This window comes from Salmo trutta, chromosome 34 (assembly GCF_901001165.1).
Source record: "Salmo trutta chromosome 34, fSalTru1.1, whole genome shotgun sequence".
NCBI lineage: Eukaryota > Metazoa > Chordata > Actinopteri > Salmoniformes > Salmonidae > Salmo > Salmo trutta.
Window position 1 is genome coordinate 20,129,726 of NC_042990.1, and position 19,055 is coordinate 20,148,780.

The 19,055-nt window shown below is 45.1% G+C and overlaps 1 pseudogene; it reads right to left on the reverse strand.

Moving 5' to 3' along the window:
- Positions 1–19,055, reverse strand: part of LOC115173761 (receptor-type tyrosine-protein phosphatase U-like) — a 271,130-nt pseudogene that overhangs the window by 98,124 nt on the left and 153,951 nt on the right.

Genomic DNA, 19,055 nt, shown 5'->3' on the forward strand with positions numbered 1-19,055 from the left:
GGGGGCGGAGATATAGAGCAAAAGAAAGAGAGACTGGGGCAAAGAAAGAGAGAAAAAGAGAGGGGCAGAAAGAGAGAGAGAGAGAGAGAAGGAGAGAGAGAGAGAGGGGAAGAGATAGAGAGAAAAATAAAGAGAGGGAGGGTGAATCAGAGAAAGAGAGAGTGAGAGAGAGGGAGAGAGAGTGGGGCAGAGATAGAGAGAAAAAGAAAGAGAGAGAGAGAGGGAGAGAGAGTGGGGCAGAGATAGAGAGAAAAGAAAGAGAGTGAGGGACAGAGAGAGAGAGAGAGACAGTCTTTATTATTTTGGAACTTTAGTATGTGTAATGTTTACTGTTAATTTTTTTATTGTTTATTTCACTTTTGTTTATTATCTATTTCACTTGCTTTGGCAATGTAAACATATGTTTCCCTTGACAATAAAGCCCTTAAGTTGAACTGAGAGAGAGAGAGAGAGAGAGAGGAGAGAGAGAGAGAGAGAGGAGAGAGAGAGAGAGTGAGAGTGGGAAAGAGAGAGAGAGAGAGAGAGAGGAGAGAGAGAGAGAGAGAGAGAGAGAGAGAGAGAGAGAGAGAGAGAGAGAGAGAGAGAGACCCGTTTGTGCATTCAGTCACACACATCTGAGAGAGGTATAGACACACATTACAACATCAGCAACAACCAGGCTCTAAGTGTATTCATAGAACTGTGATCTTTGTCTCTCTGGAGGGAAAGTCATTTTTCTGATTGGATTGTAAAGAGCACCATAGAAGTAAAGCACTTTGGGAATGAATGTACTTAGAAGAGTACAGGGGGAGGGATGGGTAAAAGACTGGTCGTCATGCAGATAGTGAGAGAGAGGTGAGCTCTTGCATTTTTCAGCATTTTCTTAAAAAAAGATACTGTAGATTTAGAGTTAGATGAACTTGGATGTTTTGTCAGGGACATATACAGGATGCTACCCTCTACAACATAACCTTCACTATGTCACCAGGACATATACAGGATGCTACCCTCTACAACATAACCTTCACTATGTCACCAGGACATATACAGGATGCTACCCTCTACAACATAACCTTCACTATGTCACCAGGACATATACAGGATGCTACCCTCTACAACATAACCTTCACTATGTCACCAGGACATATACAGGATGCTACCCTCTACAACATAACCTTCACTATGTCACCAGGACATATACAGGATACTACCCTCTACAACATAACCTTCACTATGTCACCAGGACATATACAGGATGCTACCCTCTACAACATAACCTTCACTATGTCACCAGGACATATACAGGATACTACCCTCTACAACATAACCTTCACTATGTCACCAGGACATATACAGGATACTACCCTCTACAACATAACCTTCACTATGTCACCAGGACATATACAGGATACTACCCTCTACAACATAACCTTCACTATGTCACCAGGACATATACAGGATACTACCCTCTACAACACTATGTCACCAGGACATATACAGGATACTACCCTCTACAACACTATGTCACCAGGACATATACAGGATACTACCCTCCACAACATAACCTTCACTATGTCACCAGGACATATACAGGATACTACCCTCTACAACATAACCTTCACTATGTCACCAGGACATATACAGGATACTACCCTCCACAACATAACCTTCACTATGTCACCAGGACATATACAGGATGCTACCCTCTACAACATAACCTTCACTCCAAATCAAAACTCAATACCTACAACCTGATTTTGGACAGAATTATGGAATCACCTGGAACGCTTACAACTACCAAAGATGATTATTCCAAAGCTAAACAGCAAATTGTCTGGGAATCAACAGAAATCTGAAAACACCATCCAACCTGGAACTGAGTGAGTAATGTTTAGTCTGAAGCTATAGTTTATTTTCAAAAGCCAAGAAGAAAAATATATTACAATGATAGATTTTACTTTATAAGGACTGAATGCTAAGTTAAGGCTACCAATGTTGATGCAACTTTAAGTCGCATTAGCGTGTCAAGTGAGTGGTCTCAAAGTCCTTTAGCCCAACAATGGCAGGAGAGTCACACAGTCTACTCCAACCACATGGAGGCCTTAGAAGCTGCCTCCGGCTGTTCAGAGGTCATTAAATACAGAACCCTGTGTATGTAGAGATACGAAAAGAGCACAAAATGAAGCTCCTTACGGAAAATCAAGAGACACTTTTTGCTAACTATTATAAAAATGGGAACATCAACAACCTTATCTTCCACACAGGCCATCCCCTGGCATGGCACAGTGCCATATTAGCACACTACCCCTCTGTTAAGAGGGGGGTTTTGCCGAGGGGTGGAAACTGAGGATACTAGACAAAGAGGACTCTGAGTCAGCAAATATAAATCTCTATAAGTCTGGAACAGTATTGGTACAAGGCAAGTCCAAACAGTTTCAGCTGGACTTTCACATAATCAAAGAATTAGCTCGGAGAAGCTCTCCCTTTAGAAAGATACCCCCACCCCGAGCGGGTCAGACCAGACCTCTTCATTACATAACCCCACAGATGAGCAACCCCCAGCGGAAAGTCAACCTCCCAGCACAGAGTACTACTCACTTATTGAAATGAAGGATACATTCACCCAGCTGGAGGTAAGGCAGGTGGAGCTGGAACAGCAGGTGAACACACTCCAGTCAGCACAGACCCAGACAACATTCCAGCACAACAACACCCCCTTAACCAGACCTGGAGAGCTGGAGGTGGAGAGAGACATATCTGCACTCTGGACTGTGGTGATACAACATCAACAGGAGAAAAAGCAGGAGCAGGAGAAGAACAGAGCACTAGAGGAGAGGATCAGACTGTTGGAGGAGAGGTTGAGGGGGATGGAGGGAGAGGATTAGACTGCTGGAGGAGAGGGTGAGGGGGATGGCATGACAAAGAAGAACCCACTAGAGAGGTGGCCACCCCTGCAGAGAAGCCAGCAGAACAGCTCACCTCAGCTCCCGACAAAAGTCTCGACACCACAGCAGTACAGTCCACCCCAGACCCTGATCATAGCGTCGACACCACAGCAGAACAGTCCACCCCAGACCCTGACCACGTCTACACCACAGCAGAACAGTCCACCCCAGACCCTGATCATAGCGTCGACACCACAGCAGAACAGTCCACCCCAGACCCTGATCATAGCGTCGACACCACAGCAGAACAGTCCACCCCAGACCCTGATCATAGCGTCGACACCACAGCAGAACAGTCCACCCCAGACCCTGATCATAGCGTCGACATCACAGCGGGACAGACAAATGAAGACCTCGAAGCCCAGGGGATCCCACCCCCTCCGAGCACCCCCCCACCACCCTGATAGCTTTCCTGACAACCCCCCCACACCCACTGAGGACATACACAAGCAACAGATTGTACTCCGTATTGACTCAAACTGAAAATATATACAAGAAAAACTACTTTTTCCCCAAACACAGTGTGTCTAAACTTTGGTGTCCAAACACCCAGCGCACCCTAGACCTTCTGTCTGAGGACCAACTAGGTTCACCCAGCCACATTATAATACACACAGGCACAAACCACCTGAGAGCACAGTAAGAAAGGGTGGCCACAGCACTCAAGGGAGTGATTGAAATAGCTTCTTCTACTTTCCCCAACGCACAAGTGGCTATATCCACCCTGCTACCATTCAGCAGGTAAACGCAAGTATTTCCTGTGACTGTGCCTCAAAACAAAATGTTCACCTGGCCAAACACCCCACCCTGGACTTCAACAGCCTTTATGACCAGGTCCACCTATACAAGGCAGCAGTGCCCACCTTCGCCCGGATCCTAAACAACATCGCTCTCAAACACAGCCCCAACACTTCACACATGAGCAACAGATCAATAGACACCTTGCTGACACCAGCGAGACACCCTCCCAGATCTGTGGGACCCCCCCCCCCCCCCGGACCTACACATAGAGGGCACGCCGAGAGGACCTACATCCAGACCACAGCACCACCAGCCACATCCACACCCCCACCCCAACGATACCCACACCCTATTTATTCCCCCTCAGATCAGACCTATCCCCCCCGCCCACCCCAAGCCCTCCACCCCCGCAAAGAGGGCCTCAACTTGGAAGTCACATATACGCCCAGGCCGTAAGCAGGCAAGCAGGCTCAACCCCCACTCTTACACTAGCCCAAGCTAATGGCATGTACCAGATGCTCAGCAGGCTCTGCTCACACTTACTGGCGTGAGGCCAAACCACACGACCAACAACATTGGACACTTTATGGAACACAAAGCCTTCACTATCTCATCATGAAGTATCCAAGGCCTGAGGTCATCTGCCTTTGGCCTAAAGAGCAAGAACCTGGACTTCATCAAACAAATCGTAAATACAGACATTGTCATCCTACAAGAAACATGGTATAGAGGAGACGGACCCACTGGTTGCCCTCTAGGTTACAGAGAGCTGGCAGTCCCATCCACCAAACTACCAGGTGTGAAACAGGGAAGGGACTCAGGGGGTATGCAAATTTGATATAGAGCAGACCTAACTCACTCCTTTAAATGAATCAAAACAGGAACATTTTACGTTTGGCTAGAAATTCAAAAGGAAATGATCTTAACAGAGAAAAATGTCCTCCTGTGTGCTACCTATATCCCCCCACTAGATTCCCAATACTTTAATGAAGACAGCTTTTCCATCCTGGAGGGAGAAATCAATCATTTCCAGGCCCAGGGACATGTACTAGTCTGTGGCAACCTAAATGCCAGAACCGGACAAGAACCTGACACCCTCAGCACACATATGCCCCCCCAGGCACACCTATGACAACATAACCAACAAAAACGGGTCACAACTCCTGCAGCTCTGTCGCACGCTGGGTATGTACATTTTGAAGGGACTCCTATGGTAGGTACACCTACAGCTCATCTATAAACTACTTTATCACTGACCTCAACCCAGAGTCTCTCAGAGGGTTCAGTCAGCCCACTGACACCCCTATCAGATCACAGCAAAATCACAGTCTACTTGAACAGAGCAATACTCCATCATGAGGCATCAAAGCCAAAGGAACTAAGTAATATTAAGAAATGCTATAGATGGAAGGAATGTAGTGTGGAAACCTACCAAAAAACAATTAGGCAACAACTAATTCAATCCCTTTTAGACAATTTCCTGGACAAAAGGTTCCACTGTAGTAGTGAAGGTTTAATCTTGGCAGAAGAAAATCTTAATAGTATATTTGATCTCTCAGCTTCCCTATCAAATCTAAAAATGTCAAACAGAAAACCGAAGAAAATGAACAACAATGACAAATGCTTTGATGAAGAATGCAAAAACCTAAGAAAGAAATTGAGAAACCTGTCCAACCAAAAACATAGAGACCCAGAAAACCTGAGTCTACTCCTTCACTATGGTGAATCATTAAAACAATACAGAAATACGCTACGGAAAAAGAAGGAACAGCACATCAGAAATCAGCTCAACATAATTGAAGAATCCATAGACTCTCACTAAACAAACAACAACACAAATAATTATCTTTCCAAAAAGGAGATGAACGGGTAAATCACTTCTCCAATCTTTTTGGCTCTATAACAAAGAAAAAACAGCAAAAACAAATATATGATCAAATACAAATCTAAGAATCAACTATTAAAGACTACCAGAACCCACTGGATTCTCCAATTACATTGAATGAACTACAGGACAAAATAAAAACCCTCCAACCCAAAAAGACCTGTGATGTTAATGGTATCCTCAAAGAAATTATAAAATATACAGAAAACAAATTCCAATTGGTTCTAATAAAACTCTTTAACATCTTCCTTAGCTCTGGAATCTTCCCCAATATTTGGAACCAAGGACTGATCACAACAATCCACAAAAGTGGAGACAAATTTGACCCCAATAACTACCGTGGGATATACGTCGACAGCAACCTTGGGAAAATCCTCTGCATTATCATTAACAGCAGACTGGTACATTTCCTCAGTGAAAACAATGTACTGAGCAAATGTCAAATTGGCTTTTTACCAAATTATCGTACGACAGACCACATATTCACCCTGCACACCCTAAATGACAAACAAACCAAAACAAAGGCAAAGTCTTCTCATGGTTTGTTGATCTCAAATAAGACTTTGACTCAATTTGGCATGAGGGTCTGCTATACAAATTCATTGAAAGTCGTGTTGTGGGAAAACATACGACAATATAAAATCCATTTTCACAAACAACAAGTGTGCAGTTAAATTGGCAAAAAAAACACATTTCTTACCACAGGGCCGTGGGGTGAGACTGGGATGCAGCTTAATCCCCACCCTATTCAACATGTATATCAACAAATTGGCGAGGGCACTAGAACAGTCAGCAGCACCCGGCCTCACCCTACTAGAATCTGAAGTCAAATGTCTACTGTTTGCTGATGATCTGGTGCTTCTGTCACCAACCAAGGAGGGCCTACAGCAGCACCTAGATCTTCTGCACAGATTCTGCCATTCCTGGGCCCTGACAGTAAATCTCAGTAAGACCAAAATAATGGTGTTCCAAAAAAGGTCCAGTCGCTAGGACCACAAATACAAATTCCATCTAGACACCGTTGCAGTAGATCTCACAAAAAACTATACATACCTTGGCCTAAACATCAGCGCAACAGGTTACTTCCACAAAGCTGTGAACGATCTGAGAGACAAGGCAAGAAAGGCATTCTATGCCATCAAAAGGAACATAAACTTTGACATACCAATTAGGATCTGTCTAAAAATACTTGAATCAGTTATAGAACCCATTGCCCTTTATGGTTGTGAGGTCTGGGGTCCGCTCACCAACCAAGAATTCACAAAATGGGACAAACACCAAATTGAAACTCTGCATGCAGAATTCTGAAAAAATATCCTCTGTGTACAATGTAAAACACCAAATAATGCATGCAGAGCAGAACTAGGCCAATACCTACTAATTTAAAAAAATCCAGAAAAGAGCTGTTAAATTCTACAACCACCTAAAAGGAAGCGAAACCGAAACCTTCCATAACAAAGCCATCACCTACAGAGAGATGAACCTGGAGAAGTGTCCCCTAAGCAAGCTGGTCCTGGGGCTCTGTTCACAAACACAAACAGACCCCACAGAGCCCCAGGACAGCAACACAATTAGACCCAACCAAGTCATGAGAAAACAAAACAAAACTCCCATATCTCCTGGGTGAAATACCACAGTGTGCCATCACAGCAGCAATATTTGTGACCTGTTGCCACAAGAAAAGGGCAACCAGTGAAGAACAAACACCATCGGAAATACAACCCATATTTATGTTTGTTTATTTTCCCTTTTGTACTTTAACCATTTGCACATCTTTACAACACTATATATACATAATATGACATTTATAATGTCTTTATTCTTTTGGAACTTCTGTGAGTGTAATGTTTACTGTTCATTTTTATTGTTTATTTCACTTTTGTATATTATCTACTTCACTTGCTTTGGCAATGCTAACATATGTTCCCCATGCCAATAAAGCCCTTGAATTGAATTGAAAGGGAGGGGGAGGAGTTAAGAGAGAGAGGGGGTGTAGAAATAGAAATTGACAGAGCCAGGTGAGGGAGAAGGGGAGAGGGGGTGTTGGAGAAGGAGAGAAAGAGAGGGAGAGAGAGAGAGAAAGAAAGAGAGCACATCCCTCTCTCTCTAGCTGCTAAAGCATCAGTTCAGTTCATCTCATGAAACTCATTGGGGTAGAATTGCACACTTCTCTATGCTGCATCCTTGCCCTGTTCCCTTCCCCGTCCTCAAAGGGAATACATACAATCAGCAGCTGGCTGGCTGGTTTGGTGGCTGGCTGGTTGTCTGACTGTCTGGCTTGCTGGTAGGCTTGATTGCTGGTTTGTTGCTTGGCTGGCTGGTTTGTTGACTGGCTGGGTGGGTGGGTGGTTGACTGGTTAGCTCGCTGGTAGGATGGCTAGTTGGTTTGTTGGCTGACTGGATGACTGACTGGCTGACGGATTGCAATAAAGAGGATTTGTTGGGTAATTAATATTTCGGGATTCTTATTTTTCATTTATATCGCTATGGGAGTTATTTACTTGGAAGAGTACAGGAGGAGGGATGGGGAAATATGGACTGCCGGTCATGCACATAGAGAGAGAGAGAAAGAGAAAGAGAGGGAGAGGGAGAGAGCGAGAGAGAGAGAAAGGGAGGGGGAAGAGAAATGAAGTGAGCGAGGAAGCGGGTGGAGAAAGAAATAGACAGAGGCCGGTGAAGGAGAAGGGGAAAGAGATCTAAAGAGGGGGGAGACGGAGAGAGAGCGATAAAGAGAGGGAAGAAGAAGGCGAGGGAGAGTTAGAGAAAGAGAGGGAGATAAAGAAAGAGGGAGTGAAAGAGAGAGAGAGAGAGGGAGAGAGAGAGAGAGAGAGCGAGAGAGAGAGAGATTAAAAGGAGAGACATGAAAAGGAGAGAGGGTGTAGACTAAGCTATATTGATATTGGCAGTCACGGTGGGCTTGATAGCATCGTAAATATTTCATAGTAAAGTTCCCCCACATCTCCGCTACCCACACCTGCAACACCCTAATCTCCAATATCCACACAGGCAAAGAAGGGAACAATCTATCTATCGCTGCACACAAAGTAAAGGGTGGATTTGTTCAAAGGAACATATTCCTCATCAGTTCAAGGTTGTGACAGTCTTCCTATTTTCTTTACCTGTTTCCTCTTGTTGCAACCAAGTGGAGCTACAAAGAGAATGGGGAGAGGAGGGAGGTAGACATAACACTTCCAAAAAACAACAGTGATGTGAAAATCAAGGCCAGGCTTGTTGAAACTAGTGCGGTGCTGCTGCGCTGTGCCTACCACTGTCTGTCTCTCAGGCTACAGAGGTGTTTCATCATCCAAGCAGAGAGATGGGGGAAATAATAACACACACCAAACTCTGAATGTGGATCACAAAAACACTGCCTTCAGATACTGGGAGGAGGGAGGAAGGAGGAGGAAGAGGAGGAGGAAGAAGAGGGATAAAAGCCTAGTACACAGCAGGATGGGTACAGAGAATTCATGGAAGGCAATGTTGGCGGTTGGTTCGGGGGGGTAAAAAAGAAAGAGCATTCACTGATACATTTGAACATGAGCTTCCCTCTCCCTCTAGCTGCTACAGCACCAGTTCAGTTAATCTCGTAAAACTCAATGGGGCAGAATTACACACTTCTCTATGCTGCATCCATGCCCTGTTCCCTTCCCCATCCTCAAAGGGAATACATGCAATCAGCTTGCTGGCTGGCTCGCTGGTAGGCTGGCTGGCTGGCTGGTTTGGTGGCTGGCCCTGTTCACAAACACAAACAGACCCCACAGAGCCCCAGGACAGCAACACAATTAGACCCAACCAAGTCATGAGAAAACAAAACAAAACTCCCTTATCTACTGGGTGAAATACCACAGTGTGCCATCACAGCAGCAATATTTGTGACCTGTTGCCACAAGAAAAGGGCAACCAGTGAAGAACAAACACCATCGGAAATACAACCCATATTTATGTTTGCTTATTTTCCCTTTTGTACGGGAGCTGGCTGGCTGGCTGGTTTGGTGGCTGGCTGGTTTGCTGGTTGGCTGGCTAGCAGACTGGCTGGCCGACTGGCGATAAAGGATTGCAATAAAGAGAGGATTTGTTGGCTAATTAATATTTCTGGATTCTGGTATTTAATTTTTATCGCTATGGGAGTTGTTATTTATGCTTTTAATTTGTACACTGACAGACTCCATCGATCCACACAAGTGTTTAAATGAATTCAACAGCTTCAGAAACAGTCGTTAGAGAAACAGGAACGTGTTGTACAGTTATTGTCCACAATGTTCTGTTGATGGATTTGTTTTGGTTAATAAAGTGGAATGAGGGTGGAATGGTATTGACTGGTATTGACATTGTGGCAGTAAAAGACAACAATATATGACCTGGGATCCAGTGGACCTTGTTCATCTAGTAGGCTGAGGGAATTGGGGACACACTACATGTAGCATATATGAGCTTGTGCATGGTTGCAGCATATTCTCAGTATGTGTGCATGTAGGTGCGCATCCGTGTGTCCGTGCATGTGTGCCTGCAGGCCTGTGTGTGCATAGTTGGATTGGGTTGAGCGGTGAGAAATGGGGTGCACTTGGATATGACGGACAGAGAGGGATTGAGTGATGAAGGAGAAGAGAAGGAGGTGTAGAGGAAGGGAGACAGAGTTGGAAAGAGATGAAGGGAATGTGAAAAGCAAGATGCACAGAATTAAGACAGAGAGATAAGGAGGAGGGCAGTAGCATTTGAGAATTGGAGAGAGAGGAAGAGAAGAAAAGACGAAAGAAAGAGAGAAAGTGTGAGAAAGAGTTCTCCGCCTTCCGTCTCCTGGCTTGGTTCCATCCCCCTGTCCCTCGTCTCTCTGAGCCTGTCCAGGACTGATTGCACCAAGAGCCATGAATATTCAGAGCTCAACCAGAGAGAGAGAGAGAAATAGAGAGGAAGGGAGAGAGAGCGAGAGAGAGGGAAAGAGAGAGAGGAGACCGTGACAGCGGAGAGAGCGCAAAGGGAGAGGAGAGAGAGATAGAGAGAAACACAGAGACAGAGGGGAGTGAGACCAAGGGAGAAGTGGGGAGAGGAGAAAGAGAGACAGAGGGGAGAGAGAGAGACAGAGGAAGAGAAAGACAGAGAGTTAGAGAGGGAGACGGACACTTCAGTCTCAGGGCCACTGTGATCTCTCTCTGTCTTTATCCCTCTTTAGTCTTTAGTGCTACAACGTCTATTGACTTTGCTCCCAAGCAGGATCTCACAGAACGAGGAGGAGAACGTCTTGAGAGCTTCATCAAATGTTTTGATAGTGTTTGCTGCTACTGTCTGTGAGGGTGGACCATTTCAGATTGTCTGTGATGGGTACGCCAAGGAATATGAAGCTTTCCACCTTCTCCACTATGGTCACGTCGATGTGATTAGGGGTGTGCTCCCTCTGCTGTCTCCTGAAGTCCACGACCAGCTCCTTCGTTTTGTTGACGTTGAGGGAGAGTTTATTTTCCTGGCACCACACCGCCAGGGCCCTCGCCTCCTCCCTGTAGGCTGTCTCGTCATTGTTGATACCAAAGTAACAAGGTTCTCACCTACACTCTAGTCGACAAGACACATCTGAATAGTCTACTATTACTTGAGGCAGAAACAATCAATGGTAATAGCATTTCACTGACTGCTCTCTTCTTTGTGGTCGCTGTGGGGGGGCTATAGCTAGCTCAGTCTCTGATCAATCTCCAGCTACAGAGCACGTAGTCTATCTCTCTCCTCCAGTCTGTGTCCTTCTGGCCCCTGGGGCCCTCTCAGTGATACCAATCTCCATCTCAACACCCTCCCTCTCACTCCCACTCCCCATCTCTCTGCCCCCGCCTCTCTCTCTCTCTCTCTCTCTCTCTCTTGCTCTCCCCTTCTCTCTTTTAAAGCCATGTGAAGCAGTCCCATTCTCTTTTCTTCTCTCTCTGCTCTTTATTCTCTCTTCTCTGTCTGTCTTTTCCTGGCTGTTGGTCAGGGTCCCGTGGGGCCGATCTGTTGGCTGGGACTGCGGGACAGTGATCCTTATCTGTGGGATTGGATGAGTGGGCCCTCTGGGGCCTTCAGTAGCACTTTGAGCCGTGACAGAGAGAGAGAGAAAGGGAAAGGAGGAGAGAGGTAGAGGGGGAAAGAGTAGAAGATAGATCATGGCAGAGAGGGGGAGAGGACTAGAGGACAGAAAGGGAGAGGAGAGGGGGAAAGGGGAGAGCAAATGGGAGGCATTGAGAGGCAGGCAGGCAGTGTGCCCCGCCCCAGGCTGTGTTCTATTCTATTCTGTTCTGTCCACCTCTTCACAGTGCAGTGAGAGACACATCCCTGCAGGGTAGATTAAAACCCTGCGCAAGTCATCCTCTCAGTCTTTTACCTGCCTCATTACCTGCAGCAGATCCTCGTACTGCTCTATGGGACCAACAAAGCAGTCTGTCCCGCGTCTGTCTGCGTACCTGGGGGGAGACTTAAGACGTCACACCCACCCACAGGTCTTCATTTCCACTTATATAACACACCACACCCAGGCTGCTTCAGCGTACACACATATTATCGAGGTGGTAAATTGTACCGCTGTTTTCAGACAGACTCAACAAACACAGTTCTACTTTCACCAAACCATCAGCCCAGGCAAGGCTTGGTCTGATTGGATATTATACCAACGCCCCCATATCACATATCCCCTTCCACCGTGAGAAAAAGGTTGGAGACTGTAGTGGTGGTAAGAGAACCTTTTGATGTTGCAGAAGAGAGGAAGAAAATCATTAATTCTTAATCACTTTGGGGTTGTGTTGTTGGCGAGGCCTGGGACAGCAGAGCTGAGGATACTACCACACAACACACAGCATTGATCCACACCGGGGCCTAATCTCATTAAGTATGTGTTGATTTATTGAGATGTGTCTGGGACCAGGCATGGAGCTCTGAGAGGAGACCAAGGTTATGGAGGAAAACACTCCTCTACTGAGGGTCACATGGAATTGAGGTCAATTGACTCACAGGCACACACACACACACACACACACACACACACACACACACACACACACACACACACACACATAGCTGTTGGCTTCTCGTTAAAGGGCGTTTTGGAGGAGGGCAAACGAGAGACGGCTAGAGGTATAAATCATAGGATTTAATGAGGCTGCCTCCAAATAGCCCATAACGCACACACGCGCACACACACGCACGCACACACACACAAACACACACACACACACACAAACACCCACACACACAAACACACACATACACACACAATAGCTATAACAACACCATCAACTAAACACAGGGCAGAACAAAGAGATATTGATTACTCTGCTGCACTGGGGGACATTAAGTCATACAGGTAAATATACGTCAAATACACTACTATACCACATTTATATTCCCATGTTGTCACGATGACATAGTGCAGCAGTACCCGCTCCTCTGGGACAAACTGGTAGTTTGCACATATTTGTTCTATTCCAGCAGCACAAGCACAACAGATGAAACTAATCAAGGACATGATGTTTCCCAGCTAGCAAGCATGTGGTGGTCCACTAGCGGCTGCAGTATAGAACATACTCTATGTGTGACGGCTCTAAAATCCAATGTTCTGTTCTTAATCAATCAACCAAAAAATCAACCAGGTAACCTAGGGTATAAGAACATTGGGTCAGTAACTGATAGGTTGCTGGTCAAATCCCGAGCCAGCAAGGTAAAAAAATCTGCCATTCTGCCGTTGAGCAAGGCAGTTAACGCCAAACAACATCTTTGCCGATGATGTTGATCAAGGCAGACGTGCAACTATAGTTTTCCTTCACAGAAGATACATTGGTGCAACACATTCAGCAGAAAATAGATTCATTTTCATCAGATAACAACAGAAGTGCAAAGCTATTTGGCTGGCAGCCACACAAGTAAATGAGCTTACAATGAAAATCCAAGGCCTTTTTTTAAATAAACAATCCATGGCATTCATATTTCTAATGTTTAGGCATAGCATAGAAAGAATGAGGCCAGCTACATGTCCTAATGTTTTGCTTAAAGTTAATCATGCATTTTACTGGAGAAAAATAGGCTGTCTACACCGAGAAAAGTGCTGGAGAAAAGTATCTCCACATCAGTCAGAACGCTGTCTGCTGATAGAATGCCTGTGAATTCTCATCCGAGTTTAGAAGTGCAATTGAAACACAAAATTAGTCTGATGCCGGCAGAAATTACAATAAGAAGCATTTTACATCTGTGTTTACAAAATGCAGCAAGATATTTCTTCTGAGATGCATATTTTGTTCCTGTGTAAAAAAAATGCAGAATTCCCTAAGTTTAACTTGCCATATACTAGTCTGAGGAGCGAAAGCTGGACGTAGTCTTTTTTTTTTTTTTTTTTTAGAAAAACATCCAAAATGACCAGTGTGACTTGAATTCTAAATAAATCACAGACATTATCACCAGCAAAGCACCCCAACACCATCACACCTCCTCCTCCATGCTTCATGTGGGAACCACACATGCAGAGATCATCCATTCACCTACTCTGCGTCTCACAAAGACACGGCGGTTGGAACCAAAAAGAAAATGTAATTTGGCCTCATCAGAGCAAAGGACAGATTTCCACCGGTCTAATGTTCATTGCTCGTGTTTCTTGGATCAAGCAAGTCTCTTCTTAATATTTCTGTCCTTTTGTAGTGATTTCTTTGCAGCAATTGGACCATGAAGGCCTGATTCACGCAGTCTCCTTGAGGTGTGTTTGTTACTTGAACTCTGTGAAGCCAATATTTGGGCTGCAATTTCTGAGGCTGGTAACTCTAATGAACTTATCCTCTGCAGCAGAGGTAACTTTGGGTCTTCTTTTCCTGTGACGGTCCTCATGAGAACCAGTTTCATCATAGCACCCAAGCTAACTTGCTAGCTACTTCCAGACATCTAAGTGAGAGAGAGAACAGCTCACTGAACATTACTCGCCCTAGCAGAGCTGGTTAGGCTGTTATGTTATCCAGAGCGTTGGTGACTGCAACTGTGCTGTCAGATTGTCCATTTGTAAATTCAGAGCGTTCGTGTTCAGAGCGCACAGAGGACGCTCTGGCTGATGAGTTTACTGATGTTTACTGACACCGGCCATATTCAACGGGTGTTGAGCGTTTGTAAATTCATCAGTTATTCTGCGCTCTCTGGCACATTCAGACGAGAGTGCTCTGAAATCGGAGTAGATGGCCGCACCCGAAATGGTTACTTGCATAGTGGAGTCTTTTGTTAAGACAGCTACAGTGTGGGGGGGGGGGGGGGAGTATTTGATCCCCTGCTGATTTTGTACGTTTGCCCACTTACAAAGAAATGATCAGTCTATCATTTTAATGGTAGGTTTATTTGAACAGTGAGAGACAGAATAACAACAAAATAATCCAGAAAAACGTATGTCAAAAATGTTATAAAATTATTTGCATTTTAATGAGGGAAATAAGTACTTGACCCCTCTGCAAAACATGACTTAGTACTTGGAGGCAAAACCCTTGTTGGCAATCAAAGAGGTCAGACGTTTCTTGTAGTTGGCCACCAGGTTTGCACACACCTCAGGAGGGATTTTGTCCCACTCCTCTTTGCAGATCTTCTCCAAGTCATTAAGGTTTCAAGGCTGACGTTTGGCAACTCGAACCTTCAGCTCCCTCCACAGATTTTCTATGGGATTAAGGTCTGAAGACTGGCTAGGCCACTCCAGGACCTTAATGTGCTTCTTCTTGAGCCACTCCTTTGTTGCTTTGGCCGTGTGTTTTGAGTCATTGTCATGCTGGAATACCCATCCACGACCCATTTTCAATGCCCTGGCTGAGGGAAGGATGTTCTCACCCAAGATTTGACGGTACATGGCCCCGTCCATCGTCCCTTTGATGCGGTGAAGTTGTCCTGTCCCCTTAGCAGAAAAACACCCCCAAAGCATAATGTTTCCACCTCCATGTTTGACGGTGGAGATGGTGTTCTCGGGGTCATAGGCAGCATTCCTCCTCCTCCAAACACGGCGAGTTGAGTTGATGCCAAAGAGCTCCATTTTGGTCTCATCTGACCACAACACTTTCACCAGTTGTCCTCTGAATCATTCAGATGTTCATTGGCAAACTTCAGACGGGCATGTATATGTATTCTTGAGCAGGGGGACCTTGCGGGCGCTGCAGGATTTCAGTCCTTCACGGCGTAGTGTGTTACCAATTGTTTTCTTGGTGACTATGGTCCCAGCTGCCTTGAGATCATTGACAAGATCCTCCTGTGTAGTTCTGGGCTGATTCCTCACCGTTCTCATGATCATTGCAACCCCACGAGGTGAGATCTTGCATGGAGCCCCAGGCCGAGGGATATTGACAGTTCTTTTGTGTTTCTTCCATTTGCGAATAATCACACCAAATGTTGTCACCTTCTCACCAAGCTGCTTGGCGATGGTCTTGTAGCCCATTCCAGCCTTGCGTAGGTCTACGATCTTGTCCCTGACATCCTTGGAGAGCTCTTTGGTCTTGGCCATGGTGGAGAGTTTGGAATCTGATTGATTGCTTCTGTGGACAGGTGTCTTTTTTACAGGTAACAAGCTGTGGTTAGGAGCACTCCCTTTAAGAGTGTGCTCCTAATCTCAGCTTGTTACCTGTAAAAAAGACACCTGGGAGCCAGACATCTTTCTGATTGAGAGGGCGTCAAATACTTATTTCCCTCATTAAAATGCAAATCAATTCATAACATTTTTGCCATGCGTTTCTCTGGAAATTTTGTTGTTATTCTGTCTCTCACTGTTCAAATAAACCTACCATTAAAATGATAGACTGATCCTTTCTTTATCAGTGGGCAAATGTACAAAATCAGCAGGGGATCAAATACTTTTTCCCCCACTATAGGTAAACTTTGAACCATAATCACAACTCATGACGTTACTACCCTGCATGAATCTGCAGGTAGCTAACCAACCAGGTTCAATGTTAGCTAACTAACATTAGGCTATAGCTAGCCAAGCAAATGGCTCTTTCTGTCAAAATTAGAAACATGTAATATCTGATAATGTAGCTAGCCAGACTATCTTACCCATATACATCATTCTTGGTTGGACGTGTCTCCTGTTGGATGCCATGGTTGCCCTTAGTGTGAAGATGTAATCCGATACCACTGATTTCAAAACTCAGTCCTCCAGAAAGTGGAGAGCAACACTTATGCAGTTTTAATACACAATAAAAAATGTTTAAAGCTGCGTTAGACAGGATGACCTAGACATACTGACCAGCTCAAATAGACAGAAGCATGCTACAGTATATGGCAGACCAATCCAAACTCATCTCTCGACATGTCCAACCCACTCATTATTTCAGCCAATCATGGCTATCGGGAAGGTCGCTCTCTTTTTCTTTGGTTAAACCAACTAGGCTCGTAATTTAACAATGGTATTCATATTTACAGATGGCATACACATTTGTATGTTCAAGAAGGCATTTCTGCCCAAAAACGCATTTCGATTTTTTAAAGTTTACATTCTAATGGTTCGCCTGTGAAGTAGTGACCCGCGACATATGCCTAGTTTCCTAAAACGGGTCACAACTGATTGGCTGAAATGCATTAAGGAAAGAAATTCCACAAATTAACTTTTAATGAGGCACGCCTGTTAGTTGAAATGCATTCCAGGTGACTACCTCATGAAGCTGGTCGAGAGAATGCCAAGAGTGTGCAAGGCTGTCATCAAGGCAAAGGGTGGCTACTTTGAAAAATCTCAAGTATAAAATATATTTAGATTTGTTTAACACTTTTTTGGTTAGTACAAGATTCCATATGTGTTATTTCATAGTTTTGATGTCTTCACTATTATTCTACAATGCAGAAAATAGTAAAAATAAAGAAAACCCTGGAATGAGTAGGTGTGTCCAAACTTTTGACTGGTACTGTTTGTAAAACTTTATGAGCTGGATTGCCTGTCTATACAATTATTTATTTTCGTTTGTACTCGTTAACATATTTAGCTAACATCCTCCATGGAAATCTGCTATTACTTGTGCTCATTTTGTTAGCATTCTGGTAATCCACACCAAATGCGTTTTTTTTTGTGCACCGCCTTGTGTACTAAGCCGGTAATACCATAAATCCCGGGGTGAGAGAAGGACGGTATGACGATATGAAAATCTGGAATCCCCTAGCTCCACCTGGTGCCACTCACCCTAACCCTAACCTGGTTATAGAGCCATATTACTGTCAATGTAGCATTAGCATAGCATTGTCTCTCCCCTGGTATTTGCTGGGCCTGGAAGGCGCTAACGGTGTAGCATTAGACATATAATTACTATACTGTATGTGTTAACACAGCAGATGTATTATTAGCGCTCACCTGGTATTCGCTGGGCCAGAATGTGCTGACGGCTAGCTCCACCTGGTGCCACTGGCGTCCGTGTGACCCGGAGACATTCCACACGGCACTGCCCCACGGCCCCCCGTTGACCCGGATGTAGAGCTGCAGGTCCCCGGGGGAGTGGCCGTCACGGCTGTACAGGAAGTAGCTGAACTGGATGCAGTGTGTGTCGTTCTCACTCAGCGAACGGAGGAGGAGGTGGGCCCGCTGCCCCGCTGCATGCTGGGACGAGTTCACCATCATGAACGAGCCTAGAGGAGAGGAGGGAGAGGAGGGAGGAGACCGGGTCAGATGATTATAACAGAATTCCTGTCAACAGAGACGTGACTTTAGGGAAATCTCCTTCAGGATTTGAGCAAAAGTCTGAGTTGAGGTAAAGCCTGAGCAGACATACCAAGTTAGGATTTAACCCTCTGCCTTTCTCTGCTCTACCTCCGTCTCTACCACAGGCGGCCGGTAGCAACTTAATTGGAGAGGACGGGCTGATAATAATAGATGGAACGGAATAAATGTAATGGTATTGTATACATCAAACACATCCTTTGAAACCATTCCAGCCATTATTATGAGCAGTCCTCCAACCAGCAGCCTGCTCTAGTCCCTACTTCTCTTTACTTCTCTCTTCCTCTCTCTCTGGCCCTCTAAGGGCTTCTTTGTCTGCCCTAAGGCCTCAGATGTTCCCTGTTCAAAGCTCTGTGTGGTGGACAGACAGCAGGGCTGTAGCCTGTTGCCTGGCCATCACCCGGGTTTCAAACAGACAACCTGACAAACAAAGACAGATATTTGCCATTACAGCTGTCCACACACCGCAATGGAGGAGAGAGTGTGAGAGAGAGAGATCAACAGAAAGAGAATGACTAAAAGAAAGCGAGAACGAGTGATAGGGAGATGTCCATGTTGATCACACCAGATTGGGGACAGTGTTCATGAGGGAATCACAACAGAGTATCATTCTAACCTTTCTAAACCTTTCTAATCTTCTAAAAATGATCACTGGATCCTGTTACCGAAGGAATCTTCTAAGTGCTTTAAAGACACGGCTGTAGTGTATTCCCTATGGAAGGGCAGGGCAGGTTGGGTAATGTAGTTGAATGAGTGTGTAATCAGGGACTCAGTGCCGTGCCACTCCTACTACCATTAATCACACTGACACTGTTATTAGGCTGCAATGGCAACCTAGGGAATACTTTGA